Source organism: Macaca mulatta, chromosome 14, assembly GCF_049350105.2.
Source record: "Macaca mulatta isolate MMU2019108-1 chromosome 14, T2T-MMU8v2.0, whole genome shotgun sequence".
Lineage (NCBI taxonomy): Eukaryota > Metazoa > Chordata > Mammalia > Primates > Cercopithecidae > Macaca > Macaca mulatta.
The window spans coordinates 37,471,585-37,490,634 of NC_133419.1; positions in this window are offsets into that span (position 1 = coordinate 37,471,585).

Consider the following 19,050-nt stretch of genomic DNA (forward strand, 5'->3'; position numbering starts at 1 on the left):
AATATGTAAATATAACTACTTAATGAATTAGATACAATATGCATGCATTTAATTATTTCATCTACATACATACCTAAAAGTTTATCACTCACATTGGCAAACAAAACTTTCTTCTTGACTTTCTCAATGGGAGAGTAGGGAATGACCTCATATTAGGGCACTCATATTCATGCATATACGACAAATATAAATAATTCAAGAAAACTTCTGATTTTTGTCATGACTACTATTTTATTTCTTTTTTGAAATATCAAATATCAAAAGATTTTGAAAAGATTTTGGGAGTATGTTTGTCTTTGATTCTGCTAGTGCACTATGTGTATGCTTGACCTACTTGTTAACTCTTCTAAGTCTCCTTGGGTCTGTTGTCCAAATATTATCCAGTAGCTGAAATCTAGGAGGAATAGGATCATGTGGTACAAAAGCAGCCAATAGACTTCCTCTTCACGATCTGGGATAGATCCTTATCCCCTCTATCACTCTCTATAGGGATTAGAATCTCTTTATCCCAGTTTTTGGCCTCCTTTCTACTCAAGGAGTGCAGTAATAGCAAAATCTCATTAACCCCTCTAAGTAGTGTTCCAGTACAAACACTTGGTGGCTTAAAACAACAGGAATTTCTTTTCTGATAGTTCTGGAATCCAGAAGTCTGAAATCAAGGTGTTGGCAGGATTAGTTCCTTCTGAAAACTTTGAGGGAAGATCCATTCCATGCCTCTCCTAGCTTCTGGCAACTGCAGGTAATCCTTGGCATTTCTTGGCCTGTAGGGACATGGCTCCACTTTTTGCCTTTGTCGTCACATAGCCTTCTCCCTTGTGTAACTACATTTCAAGTGTCCCTTTCCTTTCTCTTATAAGAACACCAATCACTGGATTAGGACCCACCCTAAGTCCAGGATGATCTCATGGTCATTCTTAATTTAATTGCCCTAAATTAAGAATCTACGAGATTCTTTTTCTGACTAAGATAATCTTCACAAGTTCTAGGTGTTAGCACTTGGACATATTTTGAGGACCACCATCCAACCCACTCTACCTCCCTTATTTCCTAGACAGTAATTAACTATTTTTTGATAATGATAGTTTTGAAAACAACACCCAGAAAGCTGCATTTCTACAGCACTTGACTGCTGGGGCAGGCACCTTTTTGATTCGTTATGGAAGTCCGAGCAGTTCCTGGATAAGATAGATAGAGAAAAGAGCCGGGATGGGATTTTACCCAGATTTTTTAACATTATTTTTACTCTGCACTGGGGATAGATGGGGAGCATGGAAATGAGCAGCTGAAAAGGGGAATTTAACTTAAAAATAAACCACAGGCCTGGATTGGATGCCCCTTCCCTGTACTTTTCCTATAATTTACTTGTATTCTTCACAAGACTGAGGTCTGAGAGGGCGGAGGCTGTCTTGTTCACCATCGTATCCCTAACACAAGCCTGATATAAAGTAGGCAGTCTACAAATATATGTTAAATGGAAAAACAAATGAATGAAAGAAAGGAAACTTCTTTAGCACATTGGGCCATGTATCCAAGACTTCGCTTTCACACAGGGTCCTATCTGCCCAGTCCACACTTCCTCTCACTTGAAGTTCTAGATACTCAAGTTTTGAACACTCCCCAAGAGATTGACTGTCTATAAGACTGAGGCACCCAATTCTCCATTTTTCTACTTTTTTTTTATATGCTTTCCATAAAACAAAAATTAAAATGGGGCTAAGTCAAGAAGACTCCTCATTAATGAAGTCCTAGATTCCCAGATACATATACAAAGAAGAGTCAAATGTAAAGTGCCTCTGTAAAACTTCTAACAGAAAGAAACAATTTTATTAAGGAAGCTGTCCTGGGGTGTGTGTGTGTGTGTGTGTGTGTGTGTGTGTGTGTAGTGAGGGGTGTATTCCTGAATATCAAAACTGAGAGGCCATAGGAGAGATGTATTTTCTAGAAAATCATACTAGAAGTTCAGGTCCCAGAAGATAAGATCAAAGTTCAGTCTCACTGGCCTCCCTCCCTCTTCTGTGACCCGTTCCTCCATGGCCTTGACATGCCTTTGCTATTAATTAATGTAATAATTAGTACCTGAGCAGTTATTGGATAAGATAGGTAAACTTATCCATCCCTCCTAGAAGTATTCAAAATTTGATAAGATAGGTCAATGAAGGCCCCATAGCCTTCCAGCTGCAAAGGAATCATTCCTTGTCATTCCTCTGAGTAGCAGTGGAAGTGGGGGTGACAAATATATTTTCCGTGCCATCTGGGTAGACATAGACTCTGCCAATTTGCAGGATCTGTGCAGATATGGACTCTGCCAATTTGTAGGGCCAGCGTTGGGAAACAATATTCTCTCTTCTCTTCTCTTCTCTTTTCTATCTCCTTCCTTCTATGTCTAAATCAACAGTCGCTAGTTTCTGCTATGCTTCTTCACGACATTTTATTCTGTAAATACTTCCTGCTTAATCCAAAGATGATTAGACAAATCAAACATGACTTACCTTTCTGGCTAATCTCATCAGAACGCATTCCAAATTGAGCAATTAAAAAATGGCACTCAAATTTTATCTCAGTTGTCTTCTTCCCTATAACCTAGTATAGTTCTGGGCAGAAAGGAGATTCTCAATTTATTCTTAATGTATTGTAAGAAATTAGATTGTCTCTAAGATAAGCAATGAGTTTAATTTAAGTAAATTGTAATTAAAGTAGAGAAAAAGAACATATTATTTGAAGAAGGATGGTTCTAGGCTCAACTTGGAACCACAAAATAGTCTGTCACTTTGGGGAAAATTATATAAATTGATTTTCTCATCTGTAAAATGGAGGTGTTAATAAGTAACTTACAGGGTTGTGGCAGGTCTTGAAAGAAAAAAGAATATATGGGGCTGGGTGCAGTGGCCTGTAATCCCAGCACTTTGGGAGGCCGAGGCAGGCAGATCATGAGGTCAGGAGTTTGAGACCAGCCTAGCCAACATGGTGAAACTCATCTCTACTAAAAATACAAAAATTAGTTGAGTGTGGTGGCGCACGCCTATAGTCCCAGCTACTCAGGAGGCCGAGGCAGGAGAACCACTTGAACCTGGGAGGTGGAGGTTGCAGTGAGCCAAAATCATGACACTGCAGTCCAGCCTGGGCGACAGAGTGATATTTCATCTCAAATATATAATATATATACATATTATATATTATATATAATTATAAATATACACATATTTTATATTTACATGGTTATATACATATTATATATCATATACATATTATATATAATATATTATACATATATTATATATAATATATTATACATATATTGTATATAATATACATATTATATATTGTATATAATATATTATACATATTATATATTGTATATAATATATTATACATATTATATGTTGTATATAATATATTATACATATTATATGTTGTATATAATATATTATACAGATTATATATTGTGTATAATATATTATACATATTATATGTTGTATATAATATATTATACATATTATATGTTGTATATAATATATTATACATATTATATATTATATACATGGAAAATACCTGGCACATAAAAGCTGTTCGTTAAATATAAGCTATCTTTCCTTCTAAGCCCTGAAACTGTTTTGATATTGAGTAAGAGATTTTTTTTCCCCATAATAAATGTTACATGTAGACATATTTACTCCAGATTTCAATACAGCTGTATTCAGACCCAGACTTGTTTAAAATATCGAAAAAGGAGCATATATGATTTTCAATATGGGCTTATGCTGTACACGTAAGACTTGGGCATTTGACTGTATGTAAATCGTATCTAAAAATTTTTTTTCTACTCTCTCACCTCCCAAAATAGTGGGATCATGTTTCTATTCTCTGGAAGGCCCTCTGACATCCTATCCGAGCCTCCAGCTGCAGATATGCCCCAGCTGGGAAAGGTGAAGACAAGGTGCTTAAACGTTTATGTACTGCATTTCCTCAATTATAAATCCACATTTTCTCATTTTAGTATTTCCGGAGAAGCAACTTATATTCAATGTACATTTGATATAGTGTTTCTTCTCTCCACTGCAGCCTCAAGCCACTCACCCTTCTATTCTCTGGAAAGTTACTCTTAAATTAACGGTGTATCTCTGGAATTTGTAACACATCTTGGAAACAACTTGCATTTGCCCTCAAGGAGCCAATGAGCTAGTTATCTGCTACCTGAATGTAGATAATCTAAGAATAAATAGTAATGAATACATTTTGAGCGTTTTCTAGCTGCCAGGAACTGTTCTGAGGTGTTATGTATATGAATTCACTTAAGGCGCAAGACAAAACCCATTGTAATGGTAAGATCATTAACCCCATATTATAGATGAGGAAAGTGAGACTCAGAGAAATTAAGGAGCTTCCATAAATTCAAAATGTGTAAGTGGAGCCCTCACAACATGGTGAAACCCCATCGCCACAAAAACAAAACAAAAAAACGAAAATTAGCCAGGCATGGCGGTACATGCCTGTAGTCCCAGCTACTCAGCAGGCTGAGGCAAGATAATCACTTAAGCCTGGGAAGCAAGGCTACAGTAAGCCAAGATGGTGCCACCGCACTCCAGCCTGGAGGACAGAATCTCACACAAAATAAAACAAAATGAAAACAAAAACAAACAAACAAAAAACCAAAGTGTGTAAGTGGGAGATCTGGCATTTGAGTTCAGGCAATCTGGCTCCAGAGGCTATGCCTTTTACCACCACATCTCACTGCCTCTCTAAATGAGATAATGTCAGTAATAGGAAAATTTAAGTGTATTTATCAAAACCTGTAAATCAAAAATTCTAAATTCTAAGGCCCCCCAACCATCTGAATGGACCCCTCCTCTCAGCCAAGGGCATTCAAAAGTTAACCTGCAAAACTTGTTCAGGCCATGATGGGAAAGGGGGAGTCAAACATGCCTCATTATACCCTCCTCCCTTTTGGATTTTAGGAAAAGCCAACCAGCATTAACATCAACACAGACCTTAAGTCTGATAAGAAACATTTAGAATCTATTCTCTCTGAAGCCTGCTACTTGGAGGCTTCATCTGCATGATAAAGCCTTGGTCTTTACAACCCCTTATCTTAACCTAGACATTCCTTTTTATTGAAAATAACACTTTCAACCAATTGCCAATTTTAAGTCTACCTATGACCTGGAAGTCCCCTCACACTTTGAATTGTCTCACCATTCCAGAACAAATCAATGTAAATCTTACATATATTTGATTGATGTCTTGTGTCTCTGTAAAATGTGTAAAACTAGGCTGTGACTCAACACCTTGGACATGTGTTCTTAGGATATCTCGAGGGCTATGTCATGGGCCATTGGTCACTCATATTTGACTCAGAATAAATCTCTTCAAATATTTTACAGAGTTTAACTGTTTTCATCAACAAGTCCATTGAGTGCACTGAGAACAAGGGAGTGGCACGTCATCATTCTGACCCTTGGGGGTGAATTGTCTTGGAATACACACACATGAAACCTAAACGTGAAAAATGTGGGGCTCAGAAAGCACCTTCCATATCACAGTGTAACTCTAGTGTGGCTGAGTCAAGAGGGGCTCTGTGGAGGACTCCATTCATGGACTGGTCACATTACTGGAAAGTGGCCTTGAGGGCCACCTCTGAGTTAAGAGGGGTGTGTGTGTGTGTGTGGAGCAGATAGTAGTCAGTTGGCTCCAGCTACCCCTTCCCACTGCCACTAGCAGAACCCAGTCACATCCCAATCTGACTTCAACCAGAGAGGTCCCATTTTTAGTTGACCTGCTCTTGTCAAACTCAGCAAAGATTTTCATCCTGTCAAGTCAATTCTCAGTCCTTTCCTTAACTTGTCTTTTAGCACATGCCTCCATCCTTGACCATCCCAGCTGGGAGTGACTATGTTTGGAGCTTCCATGGCTATTTCCTATAGTATTGTGGTACTTATCACAATTACCAGCTCTGTGTAAATGTGTCTTACCAGTAAAAGTCCCCCACTGGACCCTAAATTATTTCAGGGCAGTAATACCATTCACCTCTGTGCCCCCAAAGCCTGGCACACAACTGCTGCTCAAATGCTCAATGACAGTGGTTGGACACCTGGTATATTAGTCCCTTCTCACACTGCTATAAAGAACTACCAGAGACTGAGTAAATTTATGAAGAAAAGAGGTTTAATTTACTCACAGTTCTGCAGGCTGAACAGGAAGTGTGGCTGGGAGGCCTCAGGAAACTTATAATCATGGTGGAATGCAAAGGGAAAGCAAGCACATTTTACCATGGCAGAGAAGGAGAGACAGAGAGAGCAAAGGGAGAAGTGCCACACACTTTCAAACAACCAGATTTTGTGAGAACTCACTATCATGAGAAGAACCCCTCACAGTGATTAAGTTACCTCCCACCAGACCCCTCCTCCAACACTGAAGATCATAATTCAACTTGAGATTTGGGTGGAGACAAAGAGCCAAACCATATCATTCTGCCCCTCCCAAATCTCATGTCATTCTTACATTTCAAAACACACTCATGCCCTTCCAACAGTCCTCCGAAGTCTTAACTCATTCCAGCATTAACCCAAAAGTCCAAGTCCATAGTCTCATCAGAGACAAGGCAAGTCTCTCCTGCCCATGAGGCTGTAAAATCAAAACCAAGTTAGTTACTTCCAAGATACAATGGGAGTGCAGGCATTGGTTAAATCCTCCCATTTCAAAATAAAGAAATTGGCTAAAATAGAGTGCTTACAGGCCCCATGCAAGTCCAAAACCCAGCAGGGCAGTCATTGAATCTTAAAGCTCCAAAATAATCTCCTATGACTCCATGTCTCACATCAAGGGTGCGCTGATGCAAAGGATAGGCTCCCAGAGCCTTGGGCAGCTCTGGCTCTGTGGCTCTGCAGGGTACAGCCACTGCAGCTGCTCTCATGGGCTGGTGTTGAGTGCCTGCAGGTTTTCCAAAAGCACAGTGAAATTTGTCAGTGGTTCTACGATTCTGTGGTCTGAAGGATGGTGACCCACTTCTCACAGATCCACTAGGCAGTGCCCCAGGGGAACTGGGGGAAGCAGACATGTTTTACCATGGCAGAGCAGGAGAGAGCAAAGGCGGAAGTGCTACACACTTTTTTTTTTTTTTTTTTTTTTTTGAGATGGAGTCTTACTCTGTCGCCAGGCTGGAGTGCAGTGGTGTGATATCAGCTCCCTGCAACCTCTGCCTCCTGGGTTCAAGCGATTCTCCTGCCTCAGTCTCCTGAGTAGCTGGGACTATAGGTGCGTGCCACCATGCCTAGCTAATTTTTGTATTTTTAGTACAGACGGGGTTTCACCATGTTGGCCAGGATGGTCTCAATCTCGACCTCGTGATCCACCTGCCTTGGCCTCCCAAAGTGCTGGGATTACAGGTGTGATCCCCCACACCCGGCCTGTGCTACATACTTTTAATCAACCAGATCTCATGGAGAACTCACTATCATGAGAAGAGCAAGGGGGAAATCCACCTCCAAGTTCTAATCACCTCCCACCAGGCCTCTCCCCAACCCTGAAAATTATAATTCAACAAGAGGTTTGGGTGGGAACACCAAGTCAAACCATATCACCTGAGTTCTTATCATCTTCTGCCACTAAACCTTAGGCAAGTCACTAGACTTCTATGCCTCAGTTTCTCCATCTGTCAGGTGACTAGAAACATTGTCTAGCATATAGTAGGTACCCAACAAATACTTTTGGATAAATGAATGAATACATTAGTGACTATAAACATATATCTATTTCTACCTGCAAATAAATTGAAGATTAAGTAGGCTACTGTGGTCAAAAGCCTGCTGGAGAACTAATAACTATGCAGTAAGCATCAAATATTTTTTAATTTCAGAATGTAGTAGGTATGACCAAGATGCCTAACAGAATGGCTATTGCAGTATCCTAATATGACTCCCAATGATCTCCATCTCCTTGTATTCATACTTTTGTGAATCTGGGATGAACTGTGTGATTAACAGAATACTGCAGAAGTTACAGTGTGTGATGTGTGTCTGCCAACACGAGATTAAAAAAAAAAAAAATGCATGGTCACCTCTACCTTGGGTTTTGCATTGCTTCTTCTGGGGAAAGCCAGCCACCATGTCAGGAGAAGACTCAGCTCTGTGGAGAGGCCTAGAAGAAGAGAAACTAAGACCTCCACCATCAGCCAGTATCAGCTTGCCAGCCACGTGAGGGAGCCACCTTAGAAGTAGATCCTCCGGCCTCCATCAGGTCTTAGAGCAACTGCAGCCCCAGCTGACATCTTGAGTGTCACCTCATGAGAGACCCTAAGGAAGATCATGCACCTAAACTGCTCCTCAACTCCTGACCCAAAGAAACTGTGAAATAGGATAATTTTTTTTTTTTTTTTTTTTTTTTTTTTTTTTTTAGATAGAGTCTCGCTCTGTCACCCAGGCTGGAATGCACTGGCGCAATCTCTGCTCACTGCAAGTTCTGTATACCAGGTTCAAGCCATTCTCCTACCTCAACCTCCCAAGTAGCTGGGACTACAGGCGCCTGCCAGCACGCCTGGCTAATTTTTTGTTATTTTTAGTAGAGATGAGGTTTCACTGTATTAGCCAGGATGGTCTCGATCTCCTGACCTCGTGATCCGCCAGCCTTGGCCTCTCAAAGTGCTGGGATTACAGGCGTGAGCTACCGCGCCCAGTCAAAAGAGGATAAATTTTAATTGCTGTTTTAAGCCACTAAGTCTTGGGGTAATCTGTCATGCAACAATAGATAACTATTATAAAGAAAAAACATAACCACCCCCAAAATGGTAAGAATATGAAATGAAGCACACAGAGGTCTTAATATGTGGTAGTCTATTTTACCCATCAGAGAATCTTCACAGTATAAGAGAAATCATCCATGTCAGCTGCTGGATACAGGTGGCCCAGGAAGCTTCACAGTGGGTACAAGTTCAATTAGAGGTAGAGAACCCTGACTGAGCTGGTTTGAGAATATGCTCTGGGCATGCACTTTCTGCCTCCACTCCCTCTCTCCCACAAGCCCCCAGTGGAGAATAATGACCTCACAAAGTGATCTGAAGAAATAGAGGATACAGTGCCAGCCCCTCAGAAAGCTGAGCCAAATTTCTTGCATTGGCCACAGGGCTGAGATAGTCCATATAGCAACTTAATGAAAATAAAGGAATGTACCCCTTCCTCCCTGCAGGTACAGCCCCACTACAGGGCACTGACACAAAGAACAAAATATGGCCTGGGTTTCACTCCCTGTGGCCCTCCTGGTTGTCATCCTTCTGCAGGGCACAGCCAGCCCCTAGACTGATTATATTGATTGACTGGTGCACCCAATTTTGACGCTTTATCCCCAAGCCCTTCTCCCTTACTCCACCATCTCCTACAGAGCAAGTGAGTGATCCACAGACAGCTCCCAGACTTTGTGTCAGCACTTGGAGAAGGGTGGAGGCACGTTCTGCCCACACTAGAAGCAGAGTAGGCACTGCAAAGCAGAGCACACAGCCTCGTGCTGCCTGGGACTATGCCAGATTTGTGAGCCCTGGCTCTGAGGGGCAGCCTTTATTTTTAGCAGGTAATCAGCCCTCGTTTTGTTCCTTTAGGCGAAGCCCCACCCTTGTCTAAAGGGCCCATGTAATTAGTACCTCTCTAGCTCTAATTCCCTCCCTAACTGCCTGTAATTATCATCCAGCTGACCTTTGTTCCCTTAATTGCTGTTTGACTCCTGATCCCTGAATACCACTCTGCCTTCTAGCCCTCCCCTCCGTTCTGACTCAAGGACCTATTGTATACGGTACAGTATTTGTTTTTACTCACCCTAGGGAGTCTTTGGAATCCCCACTTCTCTGCTATTTGAAACACCTCTTCCTGAAAACAACTCTCATTTGCAGAACACTACTTGAAACTACTTTCTCCTGCTTAGCGTTGCCGGCTTCTTAGAAATCATGTTTCAAGCCAAGAGAATGAGTATTACCAGACTCCTTTTATCGGAGAGAAAATGGAGGCATAAAGTAACTCAGGGACTTGCTTATTATTGTGCAGCTAGTTACTGATGGAGGAAGACCATATTGCAAGGGAAAAGCTATTTGCACTTGACACTGTATCCTGTTGCTTCCCTGCTTCTCCCAGTTGGAGAAGTTGAACTGCCTCAATGATTCTAGTTTCTGACCTGTACTCTCTTACCACCAGTCATGCCACTTACACTTGTTTCTAATCTCAACTTTGAGTTTTCTGAATTTGAGGAGTCCTTTTACCCTCTCACCTGCCCCAAAATACTATATAATAATAGTAAAAAGTATCGTTTTCTGATCAACTGTCATTCATCAGGTATCATTCTGAGGTCTTACACAGAAGATTTCATTATAACCTCCCCTCAACTCTATGAAGCATTACTATGTCCATCCCCTCTTCATATTCAGAATCTCTACTCCAGCTATTGCTATTGCTCCTCCATCTCTGCATTTTCAACTTTTCTCACTCTAATGGGTCATGCCCATCAGCAAGCAAATGTGACTATCTCCCATCTTCAAAAAATGACCTTTTGACTTACATCCCTCCAGTGATGACCTGTTATTCTCTTTCCACTTACAGGGCAATTTCTCAGAAAAAGTAGTCTGTATTTTGTATGCCAATTTCTCCCCTCCATTTTCCACTGAAGCCATTCCAAATCGTCTTTTCTGCCTACCACCCTTTTGTCAAGGTCATCAATGGCTCCCATGTGGCTAAAGCCAATGGTCAATTCTCACTCTTCATCTTACTTATCAGCATAATTGGACACAGTTGATCTCTCCCTTCTTTTTGACACACTCCTAGACTCCCAGGCTTTCAAGACATCACTCTCTCTTGCTTCTCCTACCTCTGTGGTCATTCGTTTTTAACATCCTATGCTGAATCCTCCTCATCTCCCTAGCTCAAGATTTAGATCTCAGTTTTCCCTTTCTATCAGTGCTGACTCCCCGGGTCATCCCAAGTCTCGTGGTTTTATATACCATCCACATGCTGATAACTACCAAATTTTCATTTCCAGCATTGACCTTACCTATGAACTTCTATGACATGCCCCCTCCCACTTCACCATTAACCACAAGTAAAAGCTACCTGAGACCTCCCCAGAAGCCTAGCAGATGCTGGTGCCATGCTTATACAGTCTGCAGAACTGTGAGCCAATTAAACTTCTTTTCCTTATACATTATCCAGTCTCAGGTATTTCTTTATAGCAATGCAAGAACAGCCTAACACACTGGGCGACATTCCTTTCTGAGTATGATCTGATTATGTTTCAGGCTGACTGATACTTTTACTATCTTGGTCTAAGAAGCCAGCACTGTTGCCTCTATCATTAAATAGAAACCTAACTGCTCTCTCCTTTTCTTTGCCACCTCTTCACATAGTTTATACACCACAGGACAGCCAGACCATGACAGCCCTCTGCTTTAAACCCTTTAATCATCCCATCTCACTCAAATTCCAAAGTTCTTATTAGGTCCTACACAGCCCTATATGACCTGGCTCTGCAGTATCCCTCTGAGCTCACCTCGTATTACTCTCTCCTCTGCTCAGTCTGCTCCAGCCAATTTTTTTCCTTGACATATCAAGCAAGTTCGGTCTCAGGGTCTTTAAATTTACCATTCTCTCCGCTTGCATGTATCTTTCACCAGGTATCTATATGGCTTTCTCTTTTGCTTCATTTAGGTCATGGCTTTAACATTACCTTACTCTGGCCTTCTTTGGCCACTGTGACAGACATGAAATAGGCCCTCATGATGCCCACCTTCTAGTGTCCATGCCCTTGTCTAATCCTTCCTGTAGAGGGTGGGTGGGATCTGTGACGTGCCTACAGAAAATGGAATATGACACTACTATGATTATATTACATTAAATAAGACTCCATCTTGCTATCAGACTCACTTTAGAGACTAGTTCCCTTGCTGGCTTTGAAGAAACAAGCGTCTATGTTAGGAAGTCCAGTGGCAAACAGCTAACGGCAGCTTCTAGGAATTTGAAGGGGACCTCTGACCAGATCAACAAGAAAACAGAAGTCTCAGTTCTAGAGCAGTAAGTAAATAAATTTTACCAAAAATCAGAGTGACTTTAGAAATGAATTATTCCTCAGTTGGGCCTGCAGATGAGAACACAGCTTGACTGATACCTTGATTGCAACATTAGAATACTCTAAGTAATGGACTCATCTAAGTCATGTGTGGATCTTTACCCATATAATCTATAAGATAATAAGTGTGTATTTTTTAAGCCATCCAGTTTTTACTAATTTGTTGTGCAGCAACAGATAACAAATACAACCTTCATATGAAACCTCCTTCTCCATCATCTCTTTTCTCTTCCCTTGTTTTATTTTTCTCTATGTTTACCTTCATCTGATACTGAAAATTTTTTACTTGTATATTGACTTATCATCTTTCCCCTCCAGCAAAATCCAAAAGGATTCATAACTAAATCTCCAACCTTAATGCCTGATTTATGACAGAAATTCAATAAGCATTTTTAAATGAGTGTGTGAACGAATGAATGATTTTCCAGTAATAATAGCTACAGTTTTATGTGTACCATAGCTCAGTGCTTCTGTGGTAAATGACCCAAGCTTTTTTTCCTAATACATCATAGAGCAATTCTTTTGTAAAGTGCAGCTAAAACAAATTAGTACAAAAATGAAATAAAATGAAGCCAATTTTAAAATTATTAGATTCAACAGACATAAAATTACTGTCAAATTGCTATACAAATTTCTAAATGCATACTATCAATTTCTATATTTATCTCATTGCAGATCTGTAACAATCCTAGGACAGGTCCAGGGAAATATCTGTTGTCCAGGGAATATACTGGTCCAGGGAAAATACTTTGTCACTACTGAGCAAATAGCCAAGTCTTCTCAGATTATTTTTACCATTTTTATGTGTTCTTTCTCTTAACTTGGGTGTGCCCTTCCTCCCAAAGCCTGTACCCATGACTCTTCTGAGACTATTGGAACCCAGTTCCTCTGTAGCAGATTGGGATAAGGCAAAATCCAGAAATCTCCTGAGATCAGACTGAAGCTACCTTTTTTGAAACTTTGCCTGAAGTTATAATCTTGCTAGGCTACTTCTCCTTCCCTGTTCAGCTTCTCTTCTTCCTTTATTGTTTCTTCAGGGAATACTTAGTTAATAAATCACTTGCATACAAATTCTCATCTCAGGGTCTAGCAGACCTATGACAGGCATTGTACTATTACACAATGATTATAATGAGGCAAGTCTCTCATTGATCATTTATAGATGGTGTAACTAACATACCAGTGTGGAAAACATTTCAAATTTGTCGTATTATGTATAGTTTACTTTAAAACACATCAGCGTAAACGTGGTGACAAGTATGTAGGTAATTAGCTAACTAGGAGTGGTCAATTAAACAAATGAAGTACCCTAAAGGGAATTCATAATCTAGAATTCGTTAGTTTGCATTTGAAGGAAGCAAATCAATAGTACTAGAAAGGTAATGGTAGAGAATTTGTTAATTAGCATGAAAAGTGTTAGAAATAATTTGTCACCTGTGAAATGAGTGTTGTTTAAAATTTATATTTAGCTAACAGTCAGCCCTTCTTATGCAAAGATTCTACACCCTTGTATTCAAACAACTACAGATTGAATTTTTTTTTAATGGATGGTTGTGTCTGTACTAAACACGTGTAGACTTTTTTTCCTTGTCACTATTTCCTAAACAACACAGTATAACAATGATAGACATAGCATTTACATTGTTTCATGTGCTATAAATAATCTGGAGACTAAAGTATATGGAAGGATGTGCATAGGTTATATGCAAATACTACATCATTTTATAAAAGAACTTGAGCATCCATGAACTTTGGGATCCTTGGGGAGTCCTGGAACCAATCCCCCATGGACACCAAAGGACAACTGTGTGATAGTTGTGTACAGGCATCTCTGTGAATGAATGTGATATAAGAATTGGGAAGCACATCTTGCTATTCAAAAAGTGTTGCGTCTCTCAGAGTGATTTTTTTTCACAAGAGATGGCTGTTGGAGTCCACTAAGGGTAGCACATGTTTTCAGCTAAGTCATTTTATCAGCCTTGTGGCTTGCATGTAGACTTTTTGGAAGTCCAATAGCCTTCGTTTATTTTATCTTCCTTCTGTCCCTTTCAGTCCAAACTGGAAGTGTTACTGCTGCTATAACATTCTCCCCTTCTATCCCACAGGGATTTATGCTATTAGGCCAGAGGGCCCTCCACAGATATTCCCTAAATAATCACATTTTCAGTCTCTGTAGCCATTACAAAAAGTTGTCCTGTCGCACCCTTGGCCTTCTCTCCAGAGTGCTCTTTCCTAACAGTAAATCTCCTAATTTTAGCATCTTTTGTAACCTGAATAGACTGAGAATTTTTAAAAGCAACAAATCCTGGTTCATTGTTGCCTAACAATTCTTTATCAAGTATCTCTTTCTTCTCATATTATACTGTAAGCACCAAGAAGAAATCAGGCCACATGTTAAACACTTTGCTTAGAAATCCCATCAGGTAAATATCCAAGTTTATTGCTTACAAATTCTGCTTTTTACCTAACAGTAGCACACAATTTAGTGAATTTTCTACCATTGTACAAGAATCACCTATTTTCCAGCTTCCAATACCTGTTCTTCTTTTTCTTCACACCAGAAACACCTTTAATGTTCATATTTCTGTAAACTTTTTTTTTAACGATAATACATTTATCCTCTAAAATGATACAGGCTTTCTCTACCATGTGCCTTGCTTCCTTCTCAATTCTCACCAGAAATGCTGTTAATATCCATATTTATACTCTGTTTAAGAACATTTAGGCTTTTTCCAGCATGTGCCTTAAAATTTATTATTCGACTCCAAAGTCACTTCCATACATTTAGGTATTTGTTAAGGCAGCTCCTCCTTCCCAGTGCCGTAATCTGTATTAGTTTCCTAGTCTCCTGTAACACAATACCACATACTGGGTGGTTTCAAACAATGGAAATTTATTCCATAATATTTCTGGAAGCCAAAAGTCAAAACTTAGTAACACTGGGACAAAATAAAATTGTTTACAGGGCCACACTCTCACTCTGGTGGCTCTGGGGAAGAGTCTGTTCCTCGCCTCTTCCAGTTTCTAGTGGCTGCCAGCATTTTTTGACTGGAGCCCTCATCATTCTAATCTTTGCCTCAATCTTCACATCACCTTCTCTTTGCTGTGTGTGTCTTCTCTTCCTCTGGTTGTCTCCTATAAGGACAGTTGTGATTGCATTTAGGGCCCACCTGGGTGATGCAGAATAATCTTCCCATCTCAAGATTTTTAATTTAACCACATCTTCAAAGACTATTTTTCCCTTTAAGGTAACATTTACAGGTTCCAGAACATCTGTTTAGGACCCGATATCTTCAGAGAGGTTTTATTCAGGCTAGTACCCTCAGAGAGGTCAAATAACTAGTCTTAGGTTTTGCCTGGATTTTTACAGTTGCCTCTTAACTTGTCACCACACATCAGCTACAATAATTCTTTTAAATGATAAGCCAGAGTGTGTCACTACTCTGCTAAAAACCCTACAACCGTTTCCTATCTCACTTGAGGTAAAATCTGAAGTATTTGTAATGGCCTTCTGCTTTCTCTGATTCCAAGTTCATCTTCTTTAATTAGGGCCCTATTTAGCTTTTAAAACCTTTTAAATGGGTGGATGGGGTGACTGTATCTACTGTTGCGGAATCCAGAGCAGAGCCATTCCCTAAAGGAATGTCCCAGCTTTCTGCACTTTACTGGAAATGAGTGGGGAGGGGCTCCCCATATTGCTGCAAGGGACTCTGGGAAGGAGGGAACTGAGGGTGGTAGGAAGATGGTCGTAGACTAAAAACCTGGCAGTGCTTATCTCTCCTGTGAGGTTATATGGTATTCGTATTATCTCCTCTCTGCTTTTCTGTAGCTTCCAAGGTTTCTGTGATGAATATGTATTAGATTTGAAATAGAAAATAAAAGGTATTATTTGAGAGGAAAATGGGTGCCATATCAATAACAAACAGCACAAAGAGTGGAACTATATTTCTTTCTCCCATTTTACCCCACACATCTTCAATCTTGACCTCCCTCATAATGCCTATTGCTTTTTGTTGTTTACTGTCAAGTTTTTTCCTTTATGGGTGGCTTTAACATTTCCAGGATCTAATACATAGTAGGTATTTAATTATCACTATTGAAAGAATGAATGAATGTGTTAGTTGATCACTGATACGGATTTCAAACCAGATGCAAAGTGCATGACTAAGGATGTCCCTACTTGAAATGGGCTCAACCTTGACCTTAGGGCCCCATACCCTATACTGTCTCATAGCTGACTCTATTCACAGTAGCTTAGGGAAAGGATTTTGGGAGAAAATCTGGCTTTCCAGAGTCCTAAATGTGGTTTCACTCAAGTGGCCTCTATCTGGTTGTTGACTGGAGTCTTTCCATCCAATCTCTGTGGAAGAAATATTGGTAATATTGGAGATATTGGATGCACCCTTCCCCATCAGCTCACTTCTCTGTCCTGAGAAACTCAGGAGGGCCTGGTCTAGATGTCATCAATGAGAATCATACTCTGGGGGCCCACAGAAGGAGACCCAGCATGAGCTTGGCTCCTGGCTCTGGGTCTCTGAGATGATGAGGTCAGCCTGATTGTTTTAAGAGCTTAGTTTAATTTATCTAACCTCATCCCTGGAATGAAGAGTTTCCAATCGTTTAAAGGAGCCCCTATGACCTTTGCTTCCTCCTAATACAGATCCCTGATAATGATTACTACAAAAATTGCTACAAGATGGATTTAATTGAGAGGCAATTGGCCAAGGGGTCACTTTTCTGTCTGCATGCCCTAACTGTTTAGCTTCTAACCTATTTAAGATGGAATAGGTGAGAGAAAATGGAGAGAAGCAGTAAGAATTACATGCGTTAGTCCGTTGCTGGTCTAAGCCTTGACTCCTTTCAGCTTTCATACATATCATCCAACATCTATGAAATAAGGAGGAATGTAACAAGAGAGAGAACTGGCACCCACCATGCACAAGGCATTTTACATACATAATTATACTTATTTCCATCAATTAAGCACCTATTATATGCTAGGCACTTGGGCATACATATATTCTTTAACTCTCTCAAATCCTAATGAGGCAGATAATATTAGCCCCATGTATTAATTAAGGCATGAAGGGTCAAAAAGCTACTTATTGTGGCTGAGATTGTTAATTGTGGCCCAATATCTGCCCTCCTCTTCCTTCTCAGTAATAGAACCCCCACTTCTTAACTAGACAAATGACTGGCCAGAATAATGACTACATTTCTCAGCTTCCCTTGTAGGTATGTGTGTGCACATGACCAAGTTCTGACCAATGAGATATAAACAAAATAAGTATGTTCTACTTCTGGATAATGTTCTTATATGGGGGAAAGCAATTTCTTCTCCTTCTTGTCCTGCCTTACTGCTCATTGGGATGTTAGTTGTGATGGCTGGAACTAGAGCAATTAATTTGCACTTTGAAATGGAAGTCACATGTGAAAATGGTAGAATAGCAACAAGATAGATGGGATTGGTGTCCCTGATGAGTATGGCTAATATACTAGTGCTAGATGGCATGCCCTTACATGAGAGAGAAATACATTTTCATTTTGTTTAAGCAGTAATTATTTGGGCATTTTCCTAAATCACAGGCCCAAGATCCCATAGCTAGGAAGAGGCAGAACATGTATCTCAACCCAGATGTGACTCCAGACCTTCTGATTTCTCCAGTCTATTCTGTTACCTCCTGGGAACTCTGGGTGTCTGATAGTAATAGTGAGAAATATGGCTAGGTGGGCACTTGGAACATAGCTTCTCCTTGAGACTAAGCCATTGCTTAACTTTTTCTCATGTTGATTAGAGGTAGAAGCAAACAACCAATCAGTAATGTAACAGAACGCACATTTCCAAATCTAGTGCTCTTCCCAAATTGCCAACCATGAAGTCATCAGTCTAAAGGACTTGTGAGTAAGTGGCAGAACTCAGATCAGAGGCTTAGTTTCCTGATTTTCAGTCTCACATTCTTTGCACCACACAAAGTTGCCTTGGTGGTGTCTGGGCCACATCTGAGAATATATTATCTTCTATCATCTCCAAGGAAAACACAAAGAGATCATGAACAGACTAGAGAGAAAGTTAGAAGGCAAACATCACTGTCTGATTCCTCAAGGGCAAGGATTGCATTTTATTTATTTAGTCATCCTCAAGGCCTCATACAGGACACAGCATATACCTAGCATTTAATATAAGATTTGGGGGAGGAGGAAAAGGGAGGTGGGTTAAAAAGCTGAAATTAATTACCCAAACTTACATGAGTCTATTGTTTGCCACAGCATGTGGGTGGCAACAACGATAGTTCTGATTAGCCTCTAAGCAATACAGTTTGTTGGGCCAGAAACCAAGGCTAGGGATTTAATAAAACATCTAAATTGACATATTGATCTCTCTTGATTAGGCTCCTTGCTTTCAGGCTGTTCTCCTAGGCAAAGCAATCCTGAGAGTACTATCCATCTTTCACTTCTGTCCCTTGCTGACTACTTGACATGTTAGCCATAGAGCCCAGGACAGTCAGGGTTAGTGTTTACTGGGTCAAACACAGTATATGCTGAGCATGGCCCACTGACAGAGGGACAACAAAGCAATCAAATACCGACTTACTTTCCTGTCTCCTGGCCGAGTCACTCTGCATTGATCTTGGTAAGGGTACTTAACCCGTCTGCAGCTCAATTTGCTTCATCTGCAGAATGGGACATTAAATAGTACTTGCCTCATAGAGTTGTGAAAAGATTTAATGATTTAATATATGTAAACCACTTAGTACAGTGTCTGCTCTATAATAAGTACTCAATAAGTATTAGCCACCATTGTCATCATCATATCGTTGTCATCATCATCATCATCATCACAAAGTCTGTTGAATTTTATTGTTCAAGGAAGGACAAATCAATTTCAGAGTCTTTCCCTGTGGGTTCTCATTCTCCATTACCTATGAGCTCACAATTGAGACACTATGAATGTCCAGACACCTG